General features: G+C 48.2%; 1 protein-coding gene and 1 long non-coding RNA gene across 14 annotated transcripts in view; one reads left to right on the plus strand and one right to left on the minus strand.

Moving 5' to 3' along the window:
• Nucleotides 1-25,964, minus strand: part of LOC134808857 (uncharacterized) — a 55,560-nt gene extending 29,596 nt beyond the window's left edge. The window contains exon 1 of the long non-coding RNA XR_010152818.1: nt 22,607-25,964. This is a non-coding gene — a long non-coding RNA (uncharacterized LOC134808857). The remainder of the gene's footprint in view (nt 1-22,606) is intronic.
• The window catches only part of MAPT (microtubule associated protein tau), a 129,889-nt gene continuing 125,201 nt past the window's right edge, over nt 21,469-26,156 (plus strand). For 2 of the 13 annotated variants that reach the window (XM_009431906.5, XM_009431908.5), the window contains exon 1: nt 21,577-21,805. The gene's annotated coding sequence lies outside the window, so the exon portion shown is untranslated. Of the gene's footprint in view, nt 21,806-26,156 lie in introns of all 13 variants that reach the window. The other 11 variants (NM_001322424.1, XM_054669760.1, XM_009431913.5 and 8 more) reach the window with 9 other exon arrangements.

Below are 26,156 nucleotides of genomic sequence, written 5' to 3' on the forward strand. Positions count from 1 at the left end.
GGCTCACAGCTGTAATCCAGCACTTTGTGAGGCCGAGGTGGGCAGATCACCTGAGGCCAGGAGTTCGAGACCAACCTGGCCAACATGGTGAAACCCCATCTCTACTAAAAATACAAAAAAAAAAATAGCCAGGCATGGTGCCGGGAACCTGTAATCCCAGCTACTCGGGAGGCTGACGCAGAAGGATTGCTTGAACCCAGGAGGCGGAGGTTGCAGTGAGCCAAGATCGTGCCATTGCACTCCAGCCTGGGCAACAGAGTGAGATTCCATCAAAAAAAAAAAAAAACAAAAACAAAACAAAACAAAAAAAAAATGAAATCACCAATAAAAAGTACAAAAGTGAAATGCAAAAAATATGTGGCACTAAATAGACCATGAAAAGGACACTCATTACAGTATGAGAGCTGAACAAGAAGGCAGGGTGTTGCTTTGTTTGAGTTCAGCTGGGAACATGTCTCAGAGTAAGCCAAGTCTTTGCCACCCTGCACATGTCCATGAATAGCCACAAAAGTGCCCTGAGCCTTGATTTGGGGGTTACAAACCCATTTTTAGCAAGTAGAAAGATTAGCAAATATTAGAATTATGAATAATGAGGATCCAAACCATAAATATGAACCCCTAAATTCTCTGTACAGCCAATGACTACTATGTGCATGAGAATATTTTACTAGAATATTTTTACTCTCTCTACAGAGATTTCTCCTCTAATATAGGAGAAAGACATGAGTGAATTTAGGGATATCTATGGGTTGAAGGCTAAAGATATGGGAACTCATATACAGCCACACTACACTACAGCAGTGTCCAAACAGACACTGTGTCAGCCTAGAGACAGCCTGTCAGAGGGTGACTTACAGCTCATTTCCTGATGCGAGGCAAGCCAGACAAGAGCGAAATCTCAGAGCCCGCAGGGTTTCTCTGCTGTGTCAGCTGTCAGCACTGACACTCTCTGCGTTCATTCCTACGTGGAGGAGCATCAGGAAGTCAGTGTGTCTTGGACCCACCAGTTGCAGACAGAAACGCAGCAGCCCACCCAGCAATGTGTTGAGAGAACAGTCTGGACAGCCTGATGCTTCAGAATTTTCCAGAACAGAGTGATAAGTAAACTCCTGGAGCTGCTCAGGCCCAGGGATTCTTCTAGGGCAATTGTGTATTTGAAATGCCAGACATTGGGCTGACAGGTTTTATTTACTATTTTAAAGTACATATTAGAAATCATGAGTGTCAACGTATTTTTTTAAAAAAAGAAAAAAGTAGTATTTGAAAGCACAGATAGTTTCCTGTATGGGGAAAAAAGGTATAGAACACAATTCCTTCAGAGTATAATCTCCAAGCTGATCTGCTGAACTCAGCAGGGACTTTCCTTTGTCATTGAAGTGTATAATTTATTGCTTAGAATTTCATTTTTAAAGGACGTATGCTACACACAATAGTTGAAAGTGATCATCTGAAGCTTCGCAGAGGGTATCTAACCCCCAATTTTTGTGGATTTCCCCAGTTATGTTTTATTTATTTTTTTTTTTTTTGAGACAGATTCTCACTCTGTTGCTCAGGCTGGAGTGCAGTGGCATGATCCTGGCTCACTGCAGCCTCGACCTCCTGGACTCAGGTGATCCTCCCACTTCAGCCTCCTGAGTAGCTGGGACCACCATGCCCCCAAGCCCAGATAAGTCTTGTATTTTTTGCAGAGACAGGGTTTTGCCATGTTGCACAGGCTGGTCTCGAACTTCTGAGCTCAAGCTGTCTGCCGTCTCAGGCTCCCAAAGTGCTGGGATTACAGGCGTGAGCCACCATGCCAATCTATTTTTTCATTTTTAATTTAAAACATAGACTACTTTTTAGAGCAATTTTAAGTTCACAGCAAAATTGAGCAGAAAGTACAGAAAATCCCCATATACCCTCTGCTCTATACAGCCTCCCGCACTATCAACATCCCCCACCAGAGTGGTACATTTCTTACAATCCATGAACCTACCTTGACATGTCATTATAACCCAAAGTCCGTAGTTTATATTAGGGCTCACTCTTGCTGTTGTACACTCTATAGGTTTTGACAAATATACAATCACATGTATCCACGATTATACTAGCATACAGAACAGTCTCACTGCCCTAAAAATCCCCTGTGCTCTGCCTGTCCATCCCTCCCTCCCTGCTAACCCCTGGCAGCCACTGATCTTTTTGCTGCCTCCATAGTTTTGCCTTTTCCAGAATTTCATATCGTTGAATCCTACAATATGTAGCCTTTTCAGAGTAGTTATCCCCAAATTCTTGAAATCAATATAAATATTTATTTATTTACTTATTTTTTGAGACAGAGTCTTGCTGTCATCCAGGCTGGAGTGCAGTGGCACGATCTCGGCTCACTCCAACCTCCGCTTCCCGGATTCAAGCGATTCTCCTGCTTCAGCCTCCCAAGTAGCTGGGATTACAGGCATGTACCACCACGCTTCGCTAATTTTTGTATTTTTAGAAGAGCCAGGGTTTCACCATGTTCTCAGGCTGGTCTCGAACTCCTGACCTCAGGTGATCCACTCGCCTCGGCCTCCCAAAGTGCTAGGATTACAGGTGTGAGCCACCATGCCTGGCTAGACCAATATAAATTAATAGGCCGGGTGCAGTGGCTCAGCTTGTAATCCCAGGACTTTGGGAGGCCAAGGTGGGCGGCTCATGAGGTCAGGAGATTGAGACCATCCTGGCTAACATGGTGAAACCCTGTCTCTACTAAAAAATACAAAACATTAGCTGGGCGTGGTGGCAGGCACCTGTAGTCCCAGCTACTTGGGAGGCTGAGGCAGGAGAATGGCGTGAACCCAGGAGGCGGAGCTTGCAGTGAGCCGAGATCGCGCCACTGCACTCCAGCCTGGACGACAGAGCAAGACTCCGTCTCAAAAAACCAACCAACAAACTATACATATATATATATAAATAACTCACCTGCAAATCACTACATTGTAAGCAACTTAAGATCTTAGTCCTCATTGTATTCACGGTGTACAGGGACACTCAAACACCTGTTGAATGGGTGGAAAGATGAATAGCCTGCCTCTCCGATTTCAAAAGAAAAACCAGAACACTAATCTAGTAACAGTGAGTGGTTGTACTTAGTATTACTTAGAAAAAGAGATGCTAATTCTTTTTATTCCGAATAAAGAACAGCTTGTAAAAAATGAAGCCCAAGCCAGGAACAGTGGCTTACGCCTGTAGTCCCAGCTACTTGGGAGTCTGAGGCAGGAGGATGGCTTGAACCCAGGAGTTCAAGAACAGCCTGGGCAACACAGTGAGAACCTGTCTCCACACACATACACAAATTATCTAGACATGGTGGTGCGCGCTCGTAGTCCCAGCTACTCGGATGGCTGAGTTGGGAGGATCGCTTGAACCCAGAAGATCGAGGCTACAGTGAGGTCTGATCACAGTATTACACTTCAGCCTGGGTGACAGAGTGAGACCCTGTATCTAAATAAAATAAGTATCAATGCCAGACTATAGGTCATGAGATTTGACTCAGATCTTAATATTTTGGTAACTTTTAAATTTCCAATTATATCTTCCAGAAAGTAGGATTTCACAACTGATAGCATGGTTTCTGTGAAAGGGATTTCTGCTCACCCTTTTCAAGTTTTGTATTTGGGGCACTCTTCAAATGATCTGTCATTCCCCTATGCCAGGATATCCAGAGTGTCTGCACAAAGCCAAATATGATGAGAAGATGAGCTCATGGATCGGTGATGCCTTGTCCCTATTTCTGGACCCCAGGATCATCCTTGCTTTTTTGACGATAGAGTCATGCTGCTGAGTCATGGGTAACTCAAACCCTCATCTGCAGTTACCTTCTTCTTGCTAGAACCCGGGAAACCTGGACAAGGGGCAGTTGTCACTGGCAGGATAATGGAGGGAAGGGCAGGAGGTAAGGAGGCATCCAGGAAATAGACACACAGAAAGGAACATGTGAGTCTAAACAATAATCAGTGAGAGGTAAGTCCAGGGAAATGAAAGCATGGATCTGCCTCACGTTATATAATTAAGATGTTGAAAATGTCCGCATAAATCAACTCACATTTCATTTGCAACAGGAGAACTGACACTTAGGGGAACCTGGTAATGGTTCATTTTGTAGAGTGAAGTATTTGTCTGTAATGTTAATACTCTCTTTCTAATTTAGCTGTATTTTATATTGATATTTCCCAATATTGGCTTTGAGAGAGGGCTGTCGTGTCTCATCAAAGCACCCTGTTTAGCAGACAATTAGGCAGAACAAATGCATGTTAGTCTGTCTAAATATGCCCTGAATTTGGTGTCTGAATTTACAATAGAAAATAAAGGAATGTTAGTCTTGAAGGCTGTCATCTGTTTCAGTAGAAAATGCCTTTTTATGAAAGTGTTTTCATGAAACTCTTTCAAAGAGTAAGCTGCTCATGATAACTGGGAGGAATTACCAAGTATGATGGCCTCTTAGCATTATTGTGGCTGTTCCCCAATGTCCCCTTCTCCTCCTATAGCTGGTATTTAGCTGGACACAAGTCCCTGTAATAAAAATATATTTTCCAGCCTCGCTGGCAACTTTGTGTGGTAATGTCTAAATTCTGGCCAATAGGATGTTAGCAAGGATGTCATATGTGACTTCCAGGAAATGTCCTTAAAGTAAAGTTGTTCTCTTCCTCATCTCTTCCTTCTTTCTGGGGGCTAGAATGCAGATGTGATGACTGGAGCTCAGGCAGCTGTTTTGGACTATGAGGCAGCATGCTAAGGATGGTAGAGAAACCATACAGCTGGATAAGAGCTCCCTGATGGTCTTGGAGCTTCTAAAACAGCCTTTGACTCCTACTTCTGGACTTCTATGTAAGAGAGAAATAAGAGAAATTGCTGTCCCTTAGCAATCATGGTTGGGCAAGGGAGTAGCAACCGGTGCCCAGGTAACAAACGTGTTCCTCCCTGCTGCACTGTATAATTGCAGCCCTACTTCCTGCTAATGACTAAAGTTAATTATCCCTTCCAAGATGGTAACTTTTCTTTTTTCCTGCTGATGTCTGGACATAAGGAAGCAGAAGGGCTCAGGCAGCAGCCACAGCTGATAGTTCAATAAAACTGTGCTGTGTCCCCTGGTGGAAGTTTTCCCTTTGGGAGACCAGGACCTCTAACCCTGAAGAGCTTAGAGTTGTAATGATGTGGTGGTAAATGCGGCCACTTCAGTTTTCACCCTTGGTTCCCAAACCCATGTATTTTTTCCTGTCGGGGTTTGTTTTCTATCGCTGCTGGAACCAATTAAAGACTGGGATACGTTCTAAGAAATGCTTCATTAGAAATCTTCACGTGATTTCTTCATGTGAGCGTCATAGAGTGCACTTACACAGCCTAGATGGCACTAGGTACTACTAAATGCCTGGGCTATATGGTATAGCCTTTTGCTTCTAGGCTACAAACCTGTACAGCATGTTACTGTACTGAGTACTGCAGCAACGGTAACACAATAGTAAGTATTTGTGTATCTAAATGTGTCTAAACATAGTAAATGTATAGTAAAAGCAGTATAAAATAGTATAAACGCAGCGGCTCATGCCAGTAATCCCAGCACTTTGGGAGGCCCAGCCAGGAAGATCACTTGAGCCCAGGAGTTCTAGATCAGCCTAGGCAACACAGCAAGACCTTGTCTCTACAAAAAATCAAAAATTAGCCAGGTATGGTGGCATGCACCTGCAATCCCAGCTACCCAGGAGGCTGAGGTAGGAGGATTGCTTGAGCCCAGGAGTTCAAGGTTGCAGTGAGCCATGATTGCACCACTGCACTCTACCCTGGCAGACAGAGTGAGACTCTATCTCAAAAAATAAATAAAATAAAATAAAATAAAATAAAATAAAATAAAATAAAAAGTTGAAAAACAGTACCTCTGTTTAGGACACTTACCATGAATGGAACTTGTAGGACTGGAAGTTGCTCTGGGTGAGTCAGCGAGTGAGTGGTGAATGAATGTAAAGGCCTAGGACATCACTGTACACTACTGTTGACTTTTTTTTTTTGAGATGGAATTTCACTCTTCTTGCCCAGGCTGGAGTGCAATGGCAGGATCTTGGCTCACCATAACCTCCGCCTCCCGGGTTCAAGAGATTCTCCTACCTCAGCCTCCCAAGTAGCTGGGATTACAGGCATGCACCACCACACCCAGCTAATTTTTTGTATTTTTAGTAGAGATTGGGTTTCTCCATGGTGGTCAGGCTGGTCTTGAACTCCTGACCTCAGGTGACCCACCCGCCTCAGCCTCCCAAAGTGCTGGGATTACAGGTGTGAGCCACAGCTCCCGGCCTGCTATCAACTTTATAAACACTGTACATTTAGTCCACACTAAAGTTATTAAAATTATTTTTCTTCAACAATAAATTAAACTTAGCACACTGTAACTTGTTTTGCTTTATAAACTCTTAAATTTTTAAACCTTTTTGACTTTTGTAGTAACGTTTAGCTTAAAACACAAATACGTTTTCAGCTGTACAAAAATTATTTCTTTATGTCCTTATCCTATAAGCTTTTTTCTATTTTGTTTTTTTTTTTACTTGTTACACTTTTCTTGGTAAAAACTAAGACATCAACACACATATTAGCCTAGTCCTACAAAGGGTCAAGGTCATCAGTATCACCACCATCTTCTACCTCCCCATCTTGTCCCACTGGAAGGTCTTCAGGGGCAGTAACATGCATGAAGCCGTCATCTCCTATTATAACAATGCCTTCTTCTGGAATCCCTCACGAAGGCCCTGCCTGAGGCTGTTTCACAGTTAACTTTTTTTTTTTAATAAGTAGAAGAAGTACACTCTAGAATAATAATAAAAAATATAGTATAGTAAGTACCCAAACCAGTAACACGGTCGTTTATTATCATTATCCAATTTTTTTTCAGATGGAGTCTCACTCTGTTGCCCAGGCTGGAGTGCAATGGCGTGATCTCCACTCACTGCAACCTCCACCTCCCACGTTCAAGTGATTCTCCTGCCTCAGCCTCCTGAGTAGCTGCAACTGCAGGTGCCTGCTACCATGCCCGGCTAATTTTTGTATTTTTAGTAGAAACAGGGTTTCACCATGTTGGCCAGGGTGGTCTCAAACTCCTGACCTCAGGTGATCCACCCACCTTGGCCTCCCAGAGTGCTGGGATTACAGGTATGAGCCATTGCACCCAGCCATCATTATCCAATATTATGTACTGTACATAATTGTATGTGCTAGACTTTTATACAACAGCCAGCAAGTAGGTTTGTGTACCGGCATCATCACAAACACGGGAGTAATGTATTGTGCTACAACATCATCACCGCTATGAAGTCACTAGGCAGTAGGGATTTTTCAGCTCCAGTGTAATCTTATGGGACTGCCGTCATAAATGCAGTCCATTGTGGTTGTCTGGTGTATGGCTGTGCTACAAACTCAGTGGCTTAAAACAATGCAAATATATCATCTTAGAGTTCTGTAGGTCAGAAGTCCAACAAAGACCTCACTAGGCTAAAATCAAGGTGTCGACAGGGAGGCTCTAGCAGAGGATCCTGCATCCTTTGTAAAGAATTTTTACCCTTGTAAAGAATTGATGGTTCGGCTGTGCCTTCCAAGCTGTGCTTGACCAATTCTCTCAGGGTAGCCGCTTCTAGATGGAGAAGCCTATGATATAACCAGTGGATCCCGTGGCTGTGGGTTCACTCCCACCCCTCCCGTGCTTCACCTCTTCCAGTTTCTAGAGTAGGTGGACTCCTTAGCACTTGGCCTCTTCCTCATCTTCAAAGCCAGCAACATCATGGCCGGGTGCTGTGGCTCACGTCTGTAATCCCAGCACTTTGGGAGACTGAGGCTGGTGGATCACTTGAGGCCAGGAGTTTCAGACCAGCCTGGCCAACATGGCAAAACCCTGTCTCTACTAAAAGTACAAAAAATAAAATAAAATAAAATTAGCTGGGCGTGGTGGCACACGCCTGTGATCTCAGCTACTCGGGAGGCTGAGGCAGGAGAATCGCTTGAACCCAGGAGATGGAGGTTGCAGTGAGCTGAGATGTCGCTACTGCACTCCAGCCTGGGTGACAGAGTGAGACCCTGTCTCAAAAAAAAAAAAAGTCAGCAACGTTACATCTCTCTGATCCTTCTTCCGTGTCACATCTCTCACTCTTACTGCAGCCAGGAAATTATTTCCACTTTTAAGGACTCTTGTGACTATACTGGGCTCACCTGGATAATCGGGGATCCACCCGTCATCTCAAGGTCCCTACTTTTCATCACATTTGCAAAGTTCCTTTTGCTATGTACACTAACACATTCACAGGTCCCACATGGTGAAACCCCATTTCTACTAAAAACACAAAAATTAGTCAGGTGTGGTGGTGTGCACCTGCAGTCCCAGCTACTCGGGAGGCTGAGGCAGGAGAATTCCTTGAGCCCAGGAGGCGGAGGCTGCGGTGAGCCGAGATTGCACCACTGCACTCCAGCCTGGGCAACAGAGCGAGACCCCATCTCAAAACACAAACAAACACACAAACACAAACAAACAAACAAAAACCACATTCACAGGTCCCAGGGACTTGGGCGTGAACTCCTTTAGGGCCATTTTTCTACCACAAGGCTGTAAAAAGGTCTTTGATTCAAGGTCTGTCCTGCATCCTGGAGTACGTCTCCTACCCTTCTAAAGAATTGATGGTTCAGGTGTGCCTTCCAAACTCAGGGCAGCTGCTTCTAGATGGAGAAGCCTATGATATAACTAGTGGATCCCGTGGCTGTGGGTTCAGTCCCACCCCTCCCCTGCTGTAAAGCAGTTCCCTTGGTCTCATGTGATGCTATGTGGGACCCTGTACTGGAGAATCAAACACACTGTAAGCCCTCAGATGAGGATACTGGCTTAGGCACCGAAGGCAGGAAAGGCAAATCCATACTCAGATCATGGGTCTACTCCTGTCAGAACAAATTACTGGGCCTTATGTGTGGAGGGACCCCAACAAAGTCAACCTGCCGGTTCGTCTTTTTGAGAAATGGTCCATTCTGAAGACTTATCACTGGTCTCTGTTGCGGGAGGTTGGACATTTGGTGGCAGCGGTAGCCTTGGTACATGGGACCCATCCTGCAAATAGCATCCATTTCTGTCACCACTGCTGCTTCATTCGTATGTCCATCAGGTCAGCATTGGGACGGCCCATGGCAGAGGCCAACTGGCATCCCCCACTCTCGTCCTCTTGTCTACTTGGTTGTCCACTGTCTCTTCCATAGTAGGTCATCTCTAGTGGGCATTAACACGTGGCACAAAGATCAAGCTTTGTGCGCTCTTTTTTTTTTTTTTTTTCTGGAGATAGAGTCTTGCTCTGTCGCCCAGGCTGGAGTGCAGTGATGCGATCTTGGCTCACTGCAACCTCTGCCTCCCAGGTTCAAACCATTTTCCTGCCTCAGCCTCCCAAGTAGCTGGGATTATAGGCACGGGCCACCACACCCAGCTAATTTTTGTATTTTTACTAGATACGAGGTTTCACCATGTTGGCCAGGCTGTTCTCGAACTCCTGACCTAAGGTGATCCACCTGCCTCGGCCTCCCAAAGTGCTGGGATTACAGGTACCAGCCACCAGGCCTGGCCCTTTGTGTACTCTTGCCTATGTCATCCACATGCCTCTGCCCAGATCTCCTTGTCTCCAGTCTTCTAATTGTTCTCTTTCCACATCTATGATCAGCTGGCCAGGCCATTCACCACTACCCAAAAGTTTGTATATATTCTCACCTTGAGCTCTGCTCTGTCCATAAAAAATGGGTGAACAGCTACACCACCCAAATCCCTGCCCATTAGGAGGGTTTTGCCTTGCCACTCTCTTTCAAGGCCACCCTTGAGTGAGATTGTAGTACATTTCCTGTCGTTTTCAGCCTAAACCCACATACCAAGCCAAGCCATTCACAAACCAAACTTGCTCTTTCCTCTTCCATCAGCTGGTCAGAAGGGACCCCTCCTATAACCTTAGGTGTGTGTGGAGGGAGGGTGCTGGTGCAACTCCGGGGGGTGGCTTGGGGGTCTGAACAGACTGCACGTGCAGCTTGCTTGTGGCCCAGGTCCTGTCCGTGCTCAATCCCAGATGTACAACTTCCATCTAACAATGGATTGTTGCTGGGCTTGCCTAACCTTATAATTTAACTCATCTGATGTAACCCAGTTAATGAAGGGCAGTTCCAGGTGCAAGATCACTTGGTATCCCACCATCAGGTGCTCCATTTCTACCAGGGCACAGCAGCGTGCCAGGAGTTGTTTTGCCAAAGGCATACGATCCTCCACTGCAGATGGCATGGCCTTGCTCCAGAACCCTGGGAGCCTGCACTGTGACTCTCCCACTGGGGCATGCTACAAGCTCTACACAGCATCTTCTTCATCATCATGCCTTTTGTACTATAGAGTCTGCTGGGTTGATGGCTCAATCGCAAGGCTACTTGCACTGCTGCCTGGACCTACTGCAGAGCACTTTCCTGTTCTGGGCCCCAGTTCAAGCTGACAGCCTTTGAGGTTAGCTGGTTATTATTGGTCAAGTGGTATTCCCAGGTGTGGAATATGCTATCTCCAGAAGCCAAAGAGAATGTCTAAGTTTTGTGCTTCCTTCTTCATGGTGGGAAATACGAGATGCAATCATTTGATTTTGACTTTGGATGGACTGTCCTGACATGCTCCTGTCCACAGGACCCCTAAAATTGTTCCCGGTGTGCAGGCTCCTAAACATCTGTAGTATTCATCTCCCACCCTCTGGAGTGTGTGTAACCTACCAATGCCTTTAACATGCTAGCCACTTTTTGCTCCTTTGGCCCGTTTAGCAGGATGTCATTCACATAACAGATCAAGGCCATGTTCTGCAAAATGTACAGATGGCCCAGATCTCTTTGTATCATTCAGGGTCCAAAACAGGGACAGAAGCCACAGAGTAATTTGAAAAGGAAAAGTTTAAGATAAAGAAGCAGTGATTCCAACAGAGGAGGAATTATAAGGGTGCTGGTGAGCAGTGCACAGAGGTAGTCGGGGCATCAGGAGCCTGCTTGCATTGAGGCAGAGTAAGGACTGAAGTGTGCCATATCTGTATTAGGGGGGCCCCAGGAAGCGACCCTGCATTATACAGGTGAGCCTGTGCTGGAAGGTGGATGCACAGGAGGAGTCGGTGTGTCAGGAGCTTGATCCCTAGCAGAGCAGTGTAAATCCTGGGTGCATGTAACCTCATTGGGAGAGCCACAGTGAGCTGGGCACCTAGCTGGGGCCAATGCTGTGAGCTCACCAAGGACCCCACACTCTGCGTATGGAGCTGGGGTAGAGGCCCTCTCTCCTGTGCCTCTGGCAACCATACAGTAGAGGCAAGAAGAAGCAAAACCCAAGCATGACAGAAACAGCAAGAAAAGCCTTTTCTTTTCTTTTCTTTTTCTTTTTTCTTTTTCTTTTTTTTTTTTTTTTGAGATGGAGTCTCACTCTATTGCCCAGGCTGGAGTGCAGTGGTGTGATCTTGGCTCACTGCAAGCTCCACCTCCTGGAGTCAAGTGATTCTCCTGCCTCAGCCTCCTGAGTAGCTGGGATTACAGGCACATGCCACCACACCCAGCTAATTTTTGTATTTTTAGTAGAGACAAGGTTTCACCATGTTGGCCAGGCAGGTCTTGAACTCCTGACCTCAGGTGATCCACCTGCCTCAGCCTCCCAAAGTGCTAGGATTACAGGCATGAGCCACCACACCCAGCTGGAAAGCCTTTTCTTTCTGCTTTGTCGCTCTAGGGCATCTACAACAAAGCTTAACCTGATGCTCACCACAAGGGAGAAATGCTTAAAGTGTCTAGCTCCATTATCACAAAGCAGGTAATGCAGGGTGATTTGGAGATGAGAGTCAATACATTGAAAAACTGGCACAGACCAGACTGTGACAGACGGTGGAAAAGTTAATGTATGGGGGGGAGTTGTAAATGTATACTGTTGTCCATTCCATGTGAATGTGGACTACTTTGAATCCTCTTTTCAGATAGGGAGAGAAAAGAATGAATTCTCTAACAATGGCCACACACTATGTGTCTGAAACTGTTCATCTATTCTAGCAAAGATACTGTATCTGGCATGGTAGGTGCAATGGCAGCTACTACTCCATTTACTTTGCAGTAGTCTAGTGTCATTCCATAGAATCCCTCTTCTCCTACATGAATCATACTAGAGACATGAAGGTAACTATTACCCTTGCATTCTTCAGTTCCCCAAGGGTGGCATTAACCTTCTCAACTCTTTCATCCCAGGATGCAATATTGTTTCTGATTTATTATGTTGACCTGGGTTGGAAGGGGACTGCTCGGAGGCAACTACTATAGCTCTTACTCCACAAGCCAGCTCAGTGTGTATATAGGAGAGGATCACACACACTCCAAGAATTCATCCTTGGTTTCTTTTGATGGTGCAGGTTGAGCAGTCCCGTTTTCAGTCTCCCATCTCTCTTTGCCCTCAGGGACTCTGTGCTCTATTACCCACTTCCACAACTCTCTGTAGATCAGGCTCCTGGGCTGTCACTCCACCTGTAGATCACATCCGGGTCAAATATTTCTATCTCGATTTTTCATGTGGGAGATAATGACTGGATGGGGTCCGTGGACCCAGTGGACTCACTGTCGGCCAGATCTTGGCCGGGACTCCATTTATTACCAGGTCTCCAAATACTTCCTCTCTAATGAAGGCCGTGATGATACTTCAGGCCTCTGGTTATCAATGCCAGCTCAGACACTGTGTCTTACAGTCCTCAGAATATTTGGGTATTCCTCTTTTCCCATTTGCCATGGTGCTGCACAGTCCTTCTTAATGAGGAGCCAGGCTTCTTTTCAATCAATTGGTTCTGGATCTGAAAACTACCTCAGGTCTGAAAACTGGGCAACGTGTGACTTTTTACTGGGGTGTCTGCCTTAGCTTCCTGATCATTCATCATGATTTATTCTAATGGTGCAGGTTGAGCAGTACCCTTTTGGGTCTCCCATCTCTTTTTGTTTTTTTTCTTTGTTTGTTTTTGTTTTTTTGTGAGATAGAGTCTTGCTCTGTCACCCAGGCTGGATTGCAGTGGCACAAGCTCGGCTCACTGCAACCTCCGCCTCCCAGGTTCAAATGATTCTCCTGCCTCAGCCTCCCGAGTAGCTGGCCCTTCAGGTGCCCGCCACCACGCCCGGCTAATTTTTGTATTTTTGGTAGAGATGGGGTTTCACCATATTGACTAGGCTGGTCTCAAACTCCTGACCTTGTGATCTGCCCACCTCAGCCTCCCAAAGTGCTGGTATTACAGGCATGAGCCACCGCGCCTGGCCTGGTCTCCCATCTCTTTTGCCCCCATGGACTCTGTGCTCTATCACCCACTTCCATAACTCTCTGTAGACCAGGCTCCTGGGCTGCCACTCCAACCTGGCCAGTTACTACAATCAGTGCACTTGCCTAGCTTCTGATGGTGCCCCAGTTGTGCCTCCTCAGATAGTGGAAGGAATCACAAGAAGACTCCTGAAAGTATACTCACATAGGGCTTTCATAAAACTAAAGAAAATAATATAGCAGGATAAAGGCAAACACCAGAGCTGTCCAACATCCAGGCGCATCTTCCTTTCAGGTACATAGGATGTACTTGATCTTAGGATGATAAACCACCAAGATGCATGCAAAATGCCTTGGTCTCAGGGAAGTCACAATCTCATCTAAGATGGTTTTTAATATCCCTCTGGTCACATAGCCAAAACCAGCTTGCATGATCAGGCTCAACTAAGATAATCTAACAGAAACCAGGTGAAAATAATCAATCTGTACATTTTCACTTAACAATGGTGACAAGTTGGTACAGAATATCTGTAGTAATTTTTGGACTCAGTACAGAACTACACTAATCAATGGTTTGCAAATTCCATTCTGGATGGATCAAGACTCAGCACTATGGCTTCAGGATCCCCTGGAGATAAGCACAAGGTTGCAGCCAGGAAAAATGACCCCCATACCTACACAGATAGTTAAGGGCCAAACCACCTCTGTTGTTTTGGGTCCTATCATTCTCTCTGCTATCAGTAGGCCTTATTCTATAAGAACTTCTTCAATCCAGTATTGGCCTACAGAGACAGCTAAGTCTACATTTCATTTATTTATTTATTTATGTATTTATTTATTTATTTATTTACTTATGACACAGGTTCTTGCTCTTTCCCCCAGGCTGGAGTGCAGTAGGTGTGATCTTGGCTCATTGCAGCCTTGAACTTCCAGGCCCTGCCTCAGCCTCCCAAGTGGCTGGGACTACAGGTGTGCGCCACCAAGCCTGGTTAATTTTTGCATTTTTTTGCAGAAACGGGGTTTTGCCACATCGCCCAGGTTGGTCTCTCACTCCTGGGCTCTAGTTATCCTTCTGCCTTGGCCTCCCAAAGTGTTGAGATTACAGGTGTGAGCCACCCTACCCGGTCTGAATTTTTTATTGATGCTGGTGTCCCCTCTCATCAGTACATTCTGATGTTCTCAGAATGGTTGTCCTCTGCGCCTCCCTATGGAACATTATCATCAGGTGGGTTTTCTGGACTTTTTGCAGTGTGTCTACTCCAGCAGGTTACTGCCCTTCTCCTTGTGACACCTTCCTCTACTGTCCACCAGGGCAATGATGGCATTTCTACCCCATTTACTACGGGCTTTATTTTTTATTTTTATTTATATATTTATTTATTTTTTTTTGAGATGGAGTCTCACTCTGTTGTCCAGGCTGTAGTGCAGTGGCACGATCTCAGCTCACTGCAATCTCCGCCTCCCAGGTTCAAGCAGTCCTTCTGCCTCAGTCCCCCAGTAGCTGGGATTACAGGCATTCGCCACCATGCCCGGCTTGTTTTTGTATTTTTTTTTTTTTTTTAGTAGAGACAGGGTTTCACCACGTTGGCCAGGCTGGTCTCAAACTCCTGACTTCAGGTGATCCACCTGCCTCAGCCTCCCAAAGTGCTGGGATTACAGACGTGAGCCACTGCACCCAGCAGGCCTTTATTTTTTTCATGCTTCTAAGAGTGAGTTCATAGAATCTCTGGGAGCCTTTGCTAGGATGTTAAATTGTGTATTATGGGATAGAATGCTCCCAAGTCAACACAGTCTCCCTCATCCAATCTCATGTTCTGGCCACCTTGATCAAGCACCCTCGACATTCAGTCCCACATGTCCTTCCCAGCTTCTTGCTGGTGTATGCTGGTTAGGTCTTGCAGCTACTTTGGGATATAATCCCTTTTCTCCTTTATTAGGCCCATCATGTCTCTGAGTTATACTGTGACTTAGCCCTAGTTTACATTTCATGGCCAGGAGGGGAGGTGGGTTCCTTGTTGACTGTGGGAAAAAGCCTTGGCATTTTCGAGTAGGAGCCAGGGAAGGGCACTTCTGCAGGCTCAGAGCATTCAAGAGAATCTGGAAATCCAAGATTTTCAGGGGCATCAACTCAGATGTCCCTGTTTCACATGTCAGGGCCCCATCCTTTCCCAACAAGGGCTCTGACCTTGATATAGCAGGCCTACCTTGCTTGGAAGCTGCATTCGTCCTTTCTCATGCTGCTAATAAAGACATACCAAAGACTGGGTAATTTATAAAGGAAAAAGGTTTAATTGACTCACAGTTCAGCATGTCTGGGGAAGTGTTAGGAAACTTACAATCATGGCAGAAGAGAAAGCAAACCATCCTTTCTCACGTGGTGACAGGAAGAGCAAAGCGGGGTAAGCCCCTTACAAAACCATCAGATCTCATGAGAACTCACTATCACGAGAACACCATGGAGGTAACTGCCCCCATGATTCAATTACCTCCCACCAGGTCCCTCCCACGACATGTGGGGATTATGGGAACTCCAACTCAAGATGAGATTTGGGTGGGGACACAGCCAAACCATATCAGAAGCTTAACCTTCTTTGGAGCATGATTATTCAGTTGAACTTAAGTTCAGTAGTCACCCAGTTATGCTGTCCTCAGCTACTATTTTCCATATGTTTCTCAAACATCTGATATATCACACTGGCTAGTGCACTTTCTTCCACCAGCATACCATCTCAATTTACCACTTTAACAATTGGACTGCCACTTTGTGTCAGGGACTATCTGTGCTCCAACTACTACAAGTGATAAGGTCCTCACTGACAGCCAGGGAACAAGTGATCCAGCTCTAAAACTCACCTTATCATCTGCTTTCCTAGACCACTCCTAACAACCAACTATTCTGGGTTGAGTTCTCCAAGAGGCAGAGTTCAGGATACAGAATGTTGTTTTGTTTTTGTTGTTGTTGCTGTTGTTGTTTGTGTGTGTGTTTGGGCTTTTTTGAGACGGAGTCTCACTCTGTTGCCCAGGTTGAAGTGCAATGGCATGATCTCAGCTCCCTGCAACCTCCACCTCCTGGGTTTAAGTGATTCCCCTGCCTCCACCTCCTGAGTAGCTGGGACTACAATTGTGCGCCACCACATCCAGCTAATTTTTGTGTTTTTAGTAGAAACGGGGTTTTACCATGTTGGCTAGGCTGCTCCCAAACTCCTGACCTCAAGTGATCCACCTACCTCTGCCTCCCAAAGTGCTGGGATTACAGGCGTGAGCCACCACACCCAGCCCAGAATGTTTATTATAATGCACAATTAATACCAGAGGCAGTGGGGAAGGAAGGAGGACTGAGCAGAGGAGGAAGTTGAGTTGTGATTCAACCCAACAACTGCCTGGCTGGCATGGGGAGCTCTGGAGTTAAAAAGGGCCATCAGACTTTCCCAGTGTGGGGCCAACATGACTGGGTCTTTATACCCCCACCTCTGTCAGTCACTCAACGTGGTCTCCCTGCAACAAGGTGACTCTTGCAGCCGAGACAATCCCTGAAGGGACAGAGGGCTGAAGCCTGTCTGCCGACAGCACTCCCAGTGGCTGGAACAAGTCCTTCCCTATAGGGGAATCTGGGCAGCACACCTCCATCTCCATGTCCATCACATATGATATCACAGACATTTAAATATTTTGATAACTGTACATAAGAGTTTCCTTTATAATCTTATAGATCTTATTTTATGCATTTGAAAATATTCTTCTGAGACAGGGCTTTTATCATATTGCCATAGGGTGCCACGACATAAAAAAGGTTAAATACTCTCTGATTCAGAAGTATCCAATGATGACTTCTCTCTCATGCATTTAATTGAAAATCTGGTTTTTCTCCTTCTCTGCTAGTTCTCTACCTCTCTCCCCACCTCCCACATCATAGCCTATTCACATATGTCTGAATCTCATGATAGACAAGTTCAGGTTCTTTTCCCAGGTTCTTTTTATGACACCCCCCCACCCCCACATAAAAAGTATATAGGGCACAGCCTAGGTTCCACCCAAATCCTTTCTCCTCTTCTTCCTGGGCCCACAACTCTCCTACATACATTGGTATACCTTGTGCTTAGGGATGGCCATGTGACTAAGTTCTAACAGTGGAACATGATCAGATACCACTTCCAGCCTCTAAGACAGCCAGTGTGTTTCCTCCATAAGCTCCTTCTCTTCCTCCCAACTGGAGACTCTAAATGATGACCCTGCCTCAAGCAAGCAAACAACAAGTCCCTCAGGGGTGGTGTAGGCTGCAAATGGAAGGAGCTTGAGTCCCAAACCTTCCACGGAGAAGGCTGGCTACCAACCTGGATCACTCACCCAAGACTGCTCGAAGAGTTGGTTTGAACCATTATGTTTTGGGGTCTATTTATTACAACAGTTTAGCTTGCTTTGTGAATAGATTTAGTGGCAGAGCCTCCAAATTCTATAGATATATTGATCTCAGTCCTAACCGCATCTGGAACACCATTAAATAAAGGAATTGCAAACCCAGAGAAGGTAATGAATTTGTCTAAGGTCATACAAGATGGCTAGGATCAGGACCCAACTCTCCAGTTTTCTTTCTTCTCTGCTATTCTGCCTTCTGTGATCCTACATAAGTGGGCATGAGTGTGTAACATATGCGGCCATGAGATTTCTCTTTCAGCAAGAGAAAGGGACAGGAAGAAAGAGAGGGAATGCATTTTCTTGGCCTGAATTAGTGTGAGCCATTAGTTACCAACATTGACTAAATTATCTGGAATGAACATTCAACTCTACATCACATATAGTTAAAATGACAGATCTGCTTAAGATTGTTTCTAGCATACATTATTTCAATTTAGGCAAATGTGACCATTCAGTGTGAGGGGACCATAGTGTCATTAGGTCCCTGTCAGTTCTCAATTATACTGTTATCTTAGAGGGGGAAAAATGTGAAATTTGAATGTAGACGAGTGTTGATTTGACTGCTACAGTTTATTTTACGTATAGAAATAAAATAATGTGTAGCAAAAGCATTATTACAAAGATGATAATGAAATAACTAGTATTTATAATAGTATAATAGTCTAGTATTTATAATAGTATAATAGTATAGTATTTATAATAGTATGATAGTTTAATGACTATTTGTCAGACGTTGTATAAGAAACTTTATACACACACACACACACACACACCTCATTTAATTCCTGTATCAATCAGGATACAGGACGCTGTGGTAACAACTCCTCAAATCTCGGTGGCTTGCACAACAAATGCTTATATCTTTTTTTTTTTTTTGACACCAAGTCTTGCTCTGTAACAGACTGGAGTGCAGTGGTGCAATCTCGGCTCACTGCAACCTCTGCCTCCTGGGTTCAAGCGATTCTCCTGCCTCAGCCTCTCGAGTAGCTGGAAACACAGGCACGTGCCACCATGTCTGGCTAATTTTTGTGATTTTAGTAGAGATGGGATTTCACCATGTTGCTCAGGCTGGCCTTGAACTCCTGACCTCAAGCAATCCACCCACCTCAGCCTCCCAAAGTGCTGGGATTACAGGCATGAGTCACTGTGCCCAGCCCAAATGTTTATTTCTTGCTCATGTGACATGTACTTCCTCGAGTTTTTCCATCCTGAGATCTAAGCTGAAGGAACAGCTCTCTGGAGCCACGCCATTCTGGTGGCGGAAAGGAAGAGTAAAAGTGGTAGAACCTTGCAATGCCTCTTGAAGCACCTGTTTGGAATGTCTACATCATGTAAATGGTAATGGACAAGTATGTATAATCCCCACACCAAAAAAAGGGGACACTATTGGGGACAATAACCACATTTCAATGCTGCAAGATGGATATTGACTCCACCCCCTTCCCACTTTCAGAAAGAAGAAGAGTAATTTTGCTGAACTCCTTCTAGAGACTGGAAATGTCCCTTCCAGTTGGGGTGATTAGGGAAGGCTTTGGTAAAATTTGAGCTAGAGTTTGAAGGTTAGGTAGACTACTGGTGGGTGAAGAAAGAACAAGGACCTTTGTAGGCAAAGGAAAACCTCAGAATTACAGAGGTGGAAAAAGAGTTCTAGTCAAGCCACTTCAGCTGGCTACAGAGTAGGTGGGAAAGAAAATGGGAGGACAAGGGCTCAGATGATGGGGGGGTCGGGGCATTGGGGGGACACTTGAAAGCTAAACTAAGGGGTTGAACTTCATTTAGGAGGCGGTTAGAAGCTTTTACATATTTTTGAGCAAGAGATTGCCATAATTAAAATGATCTGGGCCAGGCGTGGTGGCTCACACCTGTAATCCCAGCACTTTGGGAGGCTGAGGAGCTTGGGTCACCTGAGGTCAGGAGATCAAGACCAGCCTGGCCAACATGGTGAAATCCCGTCCTACTAAAAATACAAAAATTAGCCGGGAGTGGTGGCACATGCCTGTAATCCCAGTAGCTGGGAGGCTGAGACAGGAAAATCGCTTGAACCCGGGAAACAGAGGTTGCAGTGAGCCGAGATCGTGCCACTGCACTCCAGCCTGGGCAACAGAGCGAGACTCCATCTCAAAAAAACAAAACAAACAAACACAAAAAACCAAAAATAAATAAATAAATAAAATGATCACTTCTGAATACTGATCTAACTAGGGGTTGCAGGGTGGGCTGATATAGGGAGAAACTGGAGAGCAAGGAGATCACTAAGGTCCCTACATGTCCAGAACCAAGATAGAGGTCTTGAACTAGGATGGTGGCAGTTAGAACAACAACAACAAAAAGTCAATTCCAGGCTGAGTGCAGTGGCTCATGCCTGTAATCCCAACGCTTTGGGAGGCTGAGGTGGGAGTTAGAAAGCAGCCTGGGCAACATTGCAAGACCTCCTCTCTAAAAAAAAAAAAAAAAAAAGTTAGCCAGGTGTGGTGGTGCCCACCTGTAGTCCCAGCAACTCAGAAGGCTGAGGTGGGAAGATTGCTCGAGCCCCCGGAGTTCAAGCTTGCCGTGAGCTACGATTGTGCCACTGCACTCCAGCCTGAGCAAGACCTTGTCGCCAAAAAAAGGTCAATTCCACTGACTTTTCTAAGGTGTACACCATCAAGGGGCAGCTCCATCTCCAGGCCATTGGCTCATGAGACATTCTGTAGTCAGAAGGCTAGGGCAGATTGCTTTGAGCAAGCCCCCATGGTGGTTCTCACTCCTACTTCTTTGGGTATATGCCCCTCTGTTTAAAAATAAAGTTAATATGGATTTAAAAAAAAAAAAGAAAAAGGTCAGTTCCAGAAACTGTGTGAATAAAGCATTTTACTTGCTTTTTCTATTAATCTATAACATATGTTGATTTTTTAAAAAGAATATAAGAGCTATGCAAATTGGAGCTTCAAGACAACTTCCCATCTCCCTAGGAGGAGATGGCTGCCCTAAACCCCCCTACATAGAAATCATCCCACTGCTTGGGCTTAAACTTGATGTTGGGGAAATGAAAAATCCAAGCTAAGGCCGAAGCCTGGGGCCTGGGTGACCAGCAGAATGAGGACCACTGGTCAGTTTCAGGCTGAGGTGCGTCTTCCAGGGGACAATCTCTAGCTGGCCCTTAAACATTCAGACTTCAAGCTCTACTTACAGCATAAAGGTGTTTCAAAAGACGTGATACAAATAACTGCAAATGCTCTGCGATGTGTTAAGTACTGTTTGAAATTCGTCTAAATCTTTTTTTTCTAACGTAACGGTTAGATACATCATAGATTCACGTTTTTTTTTTTTTTTAAAGTAAAGTTCTACTGTATTGTAACTGAGTTGGCTTGCTTTAAGCCGATTTGTTAAGGAAAGGATTCACCTTGGTCAGTAACAAAAAAGGTGGGAAAAAAGCAAGGAGAAAGGAAGCAGCCTGGGGGAAAGAGACCTTAGCCAGGGGGGCGGTTTCGGGACTACGAAGGGTCGGGGCGGACGGACTCGAGGGCCGGCCACGTGGAAGGCCGCTCAGGACCTCTGTAGGAGAGGGCACCGCCCCAGGCTGACTGAAAGTAAAGGGCAGCGGACCCAGCGGCGGAGCCACTGGCCTTGCCCCGACCCCGCATGGCCCGAAGGAGGGCACCCACCCCCCCAACGAGACAAAGACTCCAACTACAGGAGGCGGAAAGAGCGCGTGCGCCACGGAACGCGCGTGCGCGCTGCGGTCAGCGCCGCGGCCTGAGGCGTAGCGGGAGGGGGACCGCGAAAGGGCAGCGCCAAGAGGAACGAGCCGGGAGACGCCGGACGGCCGAGCGGCAGGGCGCTCGCGCGCGCCCACTGGTGGCCGGAGGAGAAGGCTCCCGCGGAGGCCACGCTGCCCGCCCCCTCCCCTGGGGAGGCTCGCGCTCCCGCTGCTCGCGCCTGCGCCGCCCGCCGGCCTCAGGAACGCGCCCTCTTCGCCGGCGCGCACCCTCGCAGTCACCGCCACCCACCAGCTCCGGCACCAACAGCAGCGCCGCTGCCACCGCCCACCTTCTGCCGCCGCCACCACAGCCACCTTCTCCTCCTCCGCTGTCCTCTCCCGTCCTCGCCTCTGTCGACTATCAGGTAAGCGCCGCGGCTCCGAAATCTGCCTCGCCGTCCGCCTCTGTGCACCCCTGCGCCGCCGCCCCTCGCCCTCCCTCTCCGCAGACTGGGGCTTCGTGCGCCGGGCATCGGTCGGGGCCACCGCAGGGCCCCTCCCTGCCTCCCCTGCTCGGGGGCTGGGGCCAGGGCGGCCTGGAAAGGGACCTGAGCAAGGGATGCACGCACGCGTGAGTGCGCGCGTGTGTGTGTGCTGGAGGGTCTTCACCACCCGCTTTGCGCAGACCCCAGGTGGAGGCTGTGCCGGCAGGGTGGGGCGCGGCGGCGGTGACTTGGGGGAGGGGGCTGCTCTTCACTCTCGACTGCAGCCTTTTGCCGCAATGGGCGTGTGTGTGTGTGTGTGTGTGTGTGTGTGTGTGTGTGTGTGTGTGTGTGTGGAGGGGTCCGATAACGACCCCCGAAACCGAATCTGAAATCCGCTGTCCCTGCCGCTGTTCGCCATCAGCTCTAAGGAAGACGTGGATCGGGTTCTAGAAAAGATGACTCCCTGCACGCCCCTCCCTGCACCTCCCGAGCAGTGATTCCGACAGGGCCTTCACTGCCCCTGATTTTAGGCGGGGGCCGGCCCCCTCCCCTTTTCCTCCTTCAGAAACCCGTAGGGGACATTTGGGGGCTGGGAGAAATCGAGGAGATGGGGAGGGGTCCACGCGCTGTCACTTTAGTTGCCCTTCCCCCTGCGCACGCCTGGCACAGAGACGCGAGCAGCGCCGTGCCTGAGAACAGTGCGCGGATCCCACTGTGCACGCTCGCAAAGGCAGGGTTCACCTGGCCTGGCGATGTGGACGGACTCGGCGGCCGCTGGTCCCCGTTCGCGGGCACGCACAGCCGCAGCCATGCACGGATGGGCGCGGGGCTGCAGGTGCATCTCGGGGCGGATTTCTTTCTCAGCGCTCGGAGCGCAGGGCGCCCGGCGTGTGCGCTCCCTGCCGGAGGCGCGGGGCTGGCGCGCAGGGCTCGCCCCTCACTGCGGCAGTGGGTGTGGACCCTGGTGGGCGAGGAGGGGGGAGGATAGGCTGTGCCTCCTCCCACTCCCGCCCCCACCCCCCCCCATTTTTCCCCCTCGGAACGCGAGGTGCCATCTTTTTTCGGCGTGTCACGTCTTTACGGTGCCATGCCAAACCGGGTGGCCGGGCTTCGTAGGACAGGGCGGGGCCTGGCATTAAAGGGAGGGGGACAATCAGCGCTGAAATCTTGGCGTTTTGCTGCTGCGGGCGTGAGCACTGGGGGCGTTCGCCCAGCACCTTCTTCGGGGGCTCTTTGCTTTGTCTGTAGAGGTTACGTGATCTGCGCTCCCAGCCCTGGTTTCTGGCTTTTATTCTGAGGGTGTTTAGCCAACCTCCCCCCTACGCCCATGCGCCTCTCTTTCCTTTTTCGCTCCTCATTTCCGAGCCCATTGTTGGATCTCGAGGCTTGCTGGGGTCGATGAACTCGAGTCAACCCCCCGACCCCCGGCACGCATGGAACGGGCGTGACCGCGCGCAGCCTCGTCTCGGAGTCTGCCGGCGCCGGGAAGCTTCTGAAGGGATAGGATTCGAGTCTCCGTGCGCGCTGCGGGCGGCGGCAGAGGGATCTCGCCCCTCCCTACACCCCAAGTGTCCTGTGGGCCACGCCACACCAGGTTGCCCAGCGAGGGACGCTGGCTCCCCGGGTGGGGAGCCCTGGCGGGGCCTCTCCGGCTTTACGCCCTGTTGCTTCGCCTGGCTGGAGAATGTGAGGAAGGGGCATAAGGTTACTGGTGCTTCGGCCACACCCATCTTTCTGAGCCCACGGGACTGGGCGCAGAGGGGGGATTGCCATGGAAACCACAGGCGTCCGGAGAGGGGATCTTGGGGCTGGCCTCACCCCTTCCCTGCGGAGATTGGGGACCCTGGGGTAGGGGGAGCCGCGCCCAGTCGGCCTCCTGGAGGACACGGGAGGAAGCCCCGAACCCCCGCGCCTGAGGCTGTTTCTGATTGGCCCCTGGGGGCCGCAGACACGCAGATAGGCGGCCCTGGGTGTATTTTTATTAATATTATGTCCGTACTGATTAATATTATTTATCTTAAATAAATTTCACCCGTGTCCAAGTTCACCGCGCCCCCAAAACCGAGTCTGGGGCGGCAGGGGGAACTCCTGGCCAACGAATCCGAGCCTCGCCCTCCTGTGATGAACCTGGTACGCACGGTTTTCTGGTTAATTCTATCGCTGAAAACTGGTGCGGGGGGCGCACTTCTGAGACGGAAGAGCATCTAGGAGCTGAATCCTCCACGCGGGTCGCCCAGGTTGATCTGAATTTCTGGGGAATGTCTTGGCTGCCCGCCCGGGACCAGGCCGACCCTCCTTGACGGTGGCGTAAAGGGCTGGAGCCTGGGTACTGCGAGGCTCCTCGCATGGCTGGGCCCGCCGCGAGGGGTTGCAGAGTGGCTCAGGGATCGATTCAAGCATCGTCTCTCCTCCCTCGCCCCCAGACAGAGCTGGGCGCGGGGTTCCCCTTCCAGATGGAGCGAGGGTCTCGGGGTGGCCCCGGAAAAGGGGAGCCCGCGGCCACGGCTACGTATTGCCATCTCGCGAGCAGAGATGTCACCTCCTGCCTTTGGAGGAAAGGGAGCCCTGTGGGGATGAGCGCATTTAGCCTAATGCTGGGAACAAAGCGCACTCCGCGCTTCTGCGATTTCGCTCCATTTTGAAATGTGTTAGCGCTTTGGTGGGGCCGCTGCGGTGGGCAAGGCCGGGGGCGCTGTTAATGGAGGAACCTCAGGGGGACGGTCCTTCGTAGGAAACTCTATCCTGGCTCTGCGCGCGCTTTAAGGAAATGGCTTCGCTCCAGGACCTCGAGGGATGCAGCTTCTGCGCGGATGACGGTGGGGTGCTGAACCAGCCGGTGCGCCTCTGGAAATGTCTGGGCACGGATCCTGGGGCCATCGACGACTCCTCCCCATTCCCAGCAGGCGGGAGCTCTTACATTCCGAGCGAGAGACCCCTCTCACCCTCTGGCGCTCACACACCTGTAACTCCAAACCTCCGTCTCAGAATGGTCCAGGCTGGAAGGGATGATCGGGGCTCCGACAGCGACTGCCTAGCTCACCCCTCTGCGTGCTCAGGCTCCAGGCTCAGCAGGACCAATTTGAGTTCTATCTGATCCCCCTCGGCCCCTTAACTGACCCATCCTACAGGAGACAAGGAAATGTCTTTCCTACCGCGGTTGATTCTGGGGTGTCATTTTGTGTTTTGTGATGGCTGCTTATATTTATTGTATAAGCATTGTTTATTTTCCATCTCCAAATCCTCCCTCTACATAAACAAATTAATGGATAAACAGATAAGTGTATCCCCTGCCCCCACCCCTGCTACGCAGGTCCGGAGTGACTCTTGAAGCTCATACATTCCTTGGCCAAGTTTGCTTCTCTAACAGATGTTTATATAGCAATAACCTGGCTTGGCTCTTGGGTTCACCTTTGGACGATTTGGGGAAGGGGCTTGTTGGCTTTGCTGGTTTTTGGATGAGTGACAGTCCATGACTGTTCCTGCTGGAAGGGCGTGACTTTTAAGTGGTTTCTAATATCAGGCATTGCTCCTCCGACAGGAACAAAAGAAATGGATACTGCCCATAAATTGTTAGAAAACTTAGAATCGCTTTGATTGAGGAAAGGTTAGATTTATTCCGGTTGGAAAAAGTGGCCTTTCTATTAAACGTGCCCTTTGACCCTCATGCCCTTGGAGGTCGGTGCCAGCCTGGAGATGGGATAAGATTGTGGTTTTCCTTCTGCCTTTTTAACATCTGTTGTTACAGTCCATTTGTTGAAAATTTAAAGAAACTGTTTTATTCCACTTTCCCTCAGCATTTATGTGTGTGGTTTCAGTAGCTCTGTGGCTATATGTACGAACACGTGTTATTTTTCCAATTGGACATGTGATAATTTTCCAGCTGGACCTTGCCTTCTATTGATGTATTTATTTAGCATCTTCCTTACTCCCTCCTTGAAAAAGAATCACTCAAAAACAAATAAAAACAGCCATAGGGGCCTAATACAGTGCTAGACATACAAGAGGTATTCGGTCCATACCAAATGGATTTTATCCATGAAGGATAAATGGGGAAATACAGTGGGAAGCGGGTGGGAAACTGCGTTTGACGCTGCTCTTTCCTCCACCACCACTTTCCTCATCACCGTGTTCAGAGACCCCCAAAGCCCCCTCACACTCCCAGAAACACCCCCCTGGCCACTCCTAACTTGCCATGCCCAGGAGTTGGGTGCTTCCACTAGTGACATGGAGCTGGCGTTTGGGGGGCACCTCGGCAGGTGATGGGAAGAGAAGACCCCAGCCTCACCAGCTG

Source organism: Pan troglodytes, chromosome 19 (assembly GCF_028858775.2).
Source record: "Pan troglodytes isolate AG18354 chromosome 19, NHGRI_mPanTro3-v2.0_pri, whole genome shotgun sequence".
In the NCBI taxonomy this organism is placed as follows: Eukaryota; Metazoa; Chordata; class Mammalia; order Primates; family Hominidae; genus Pan; species Pan troglodytes.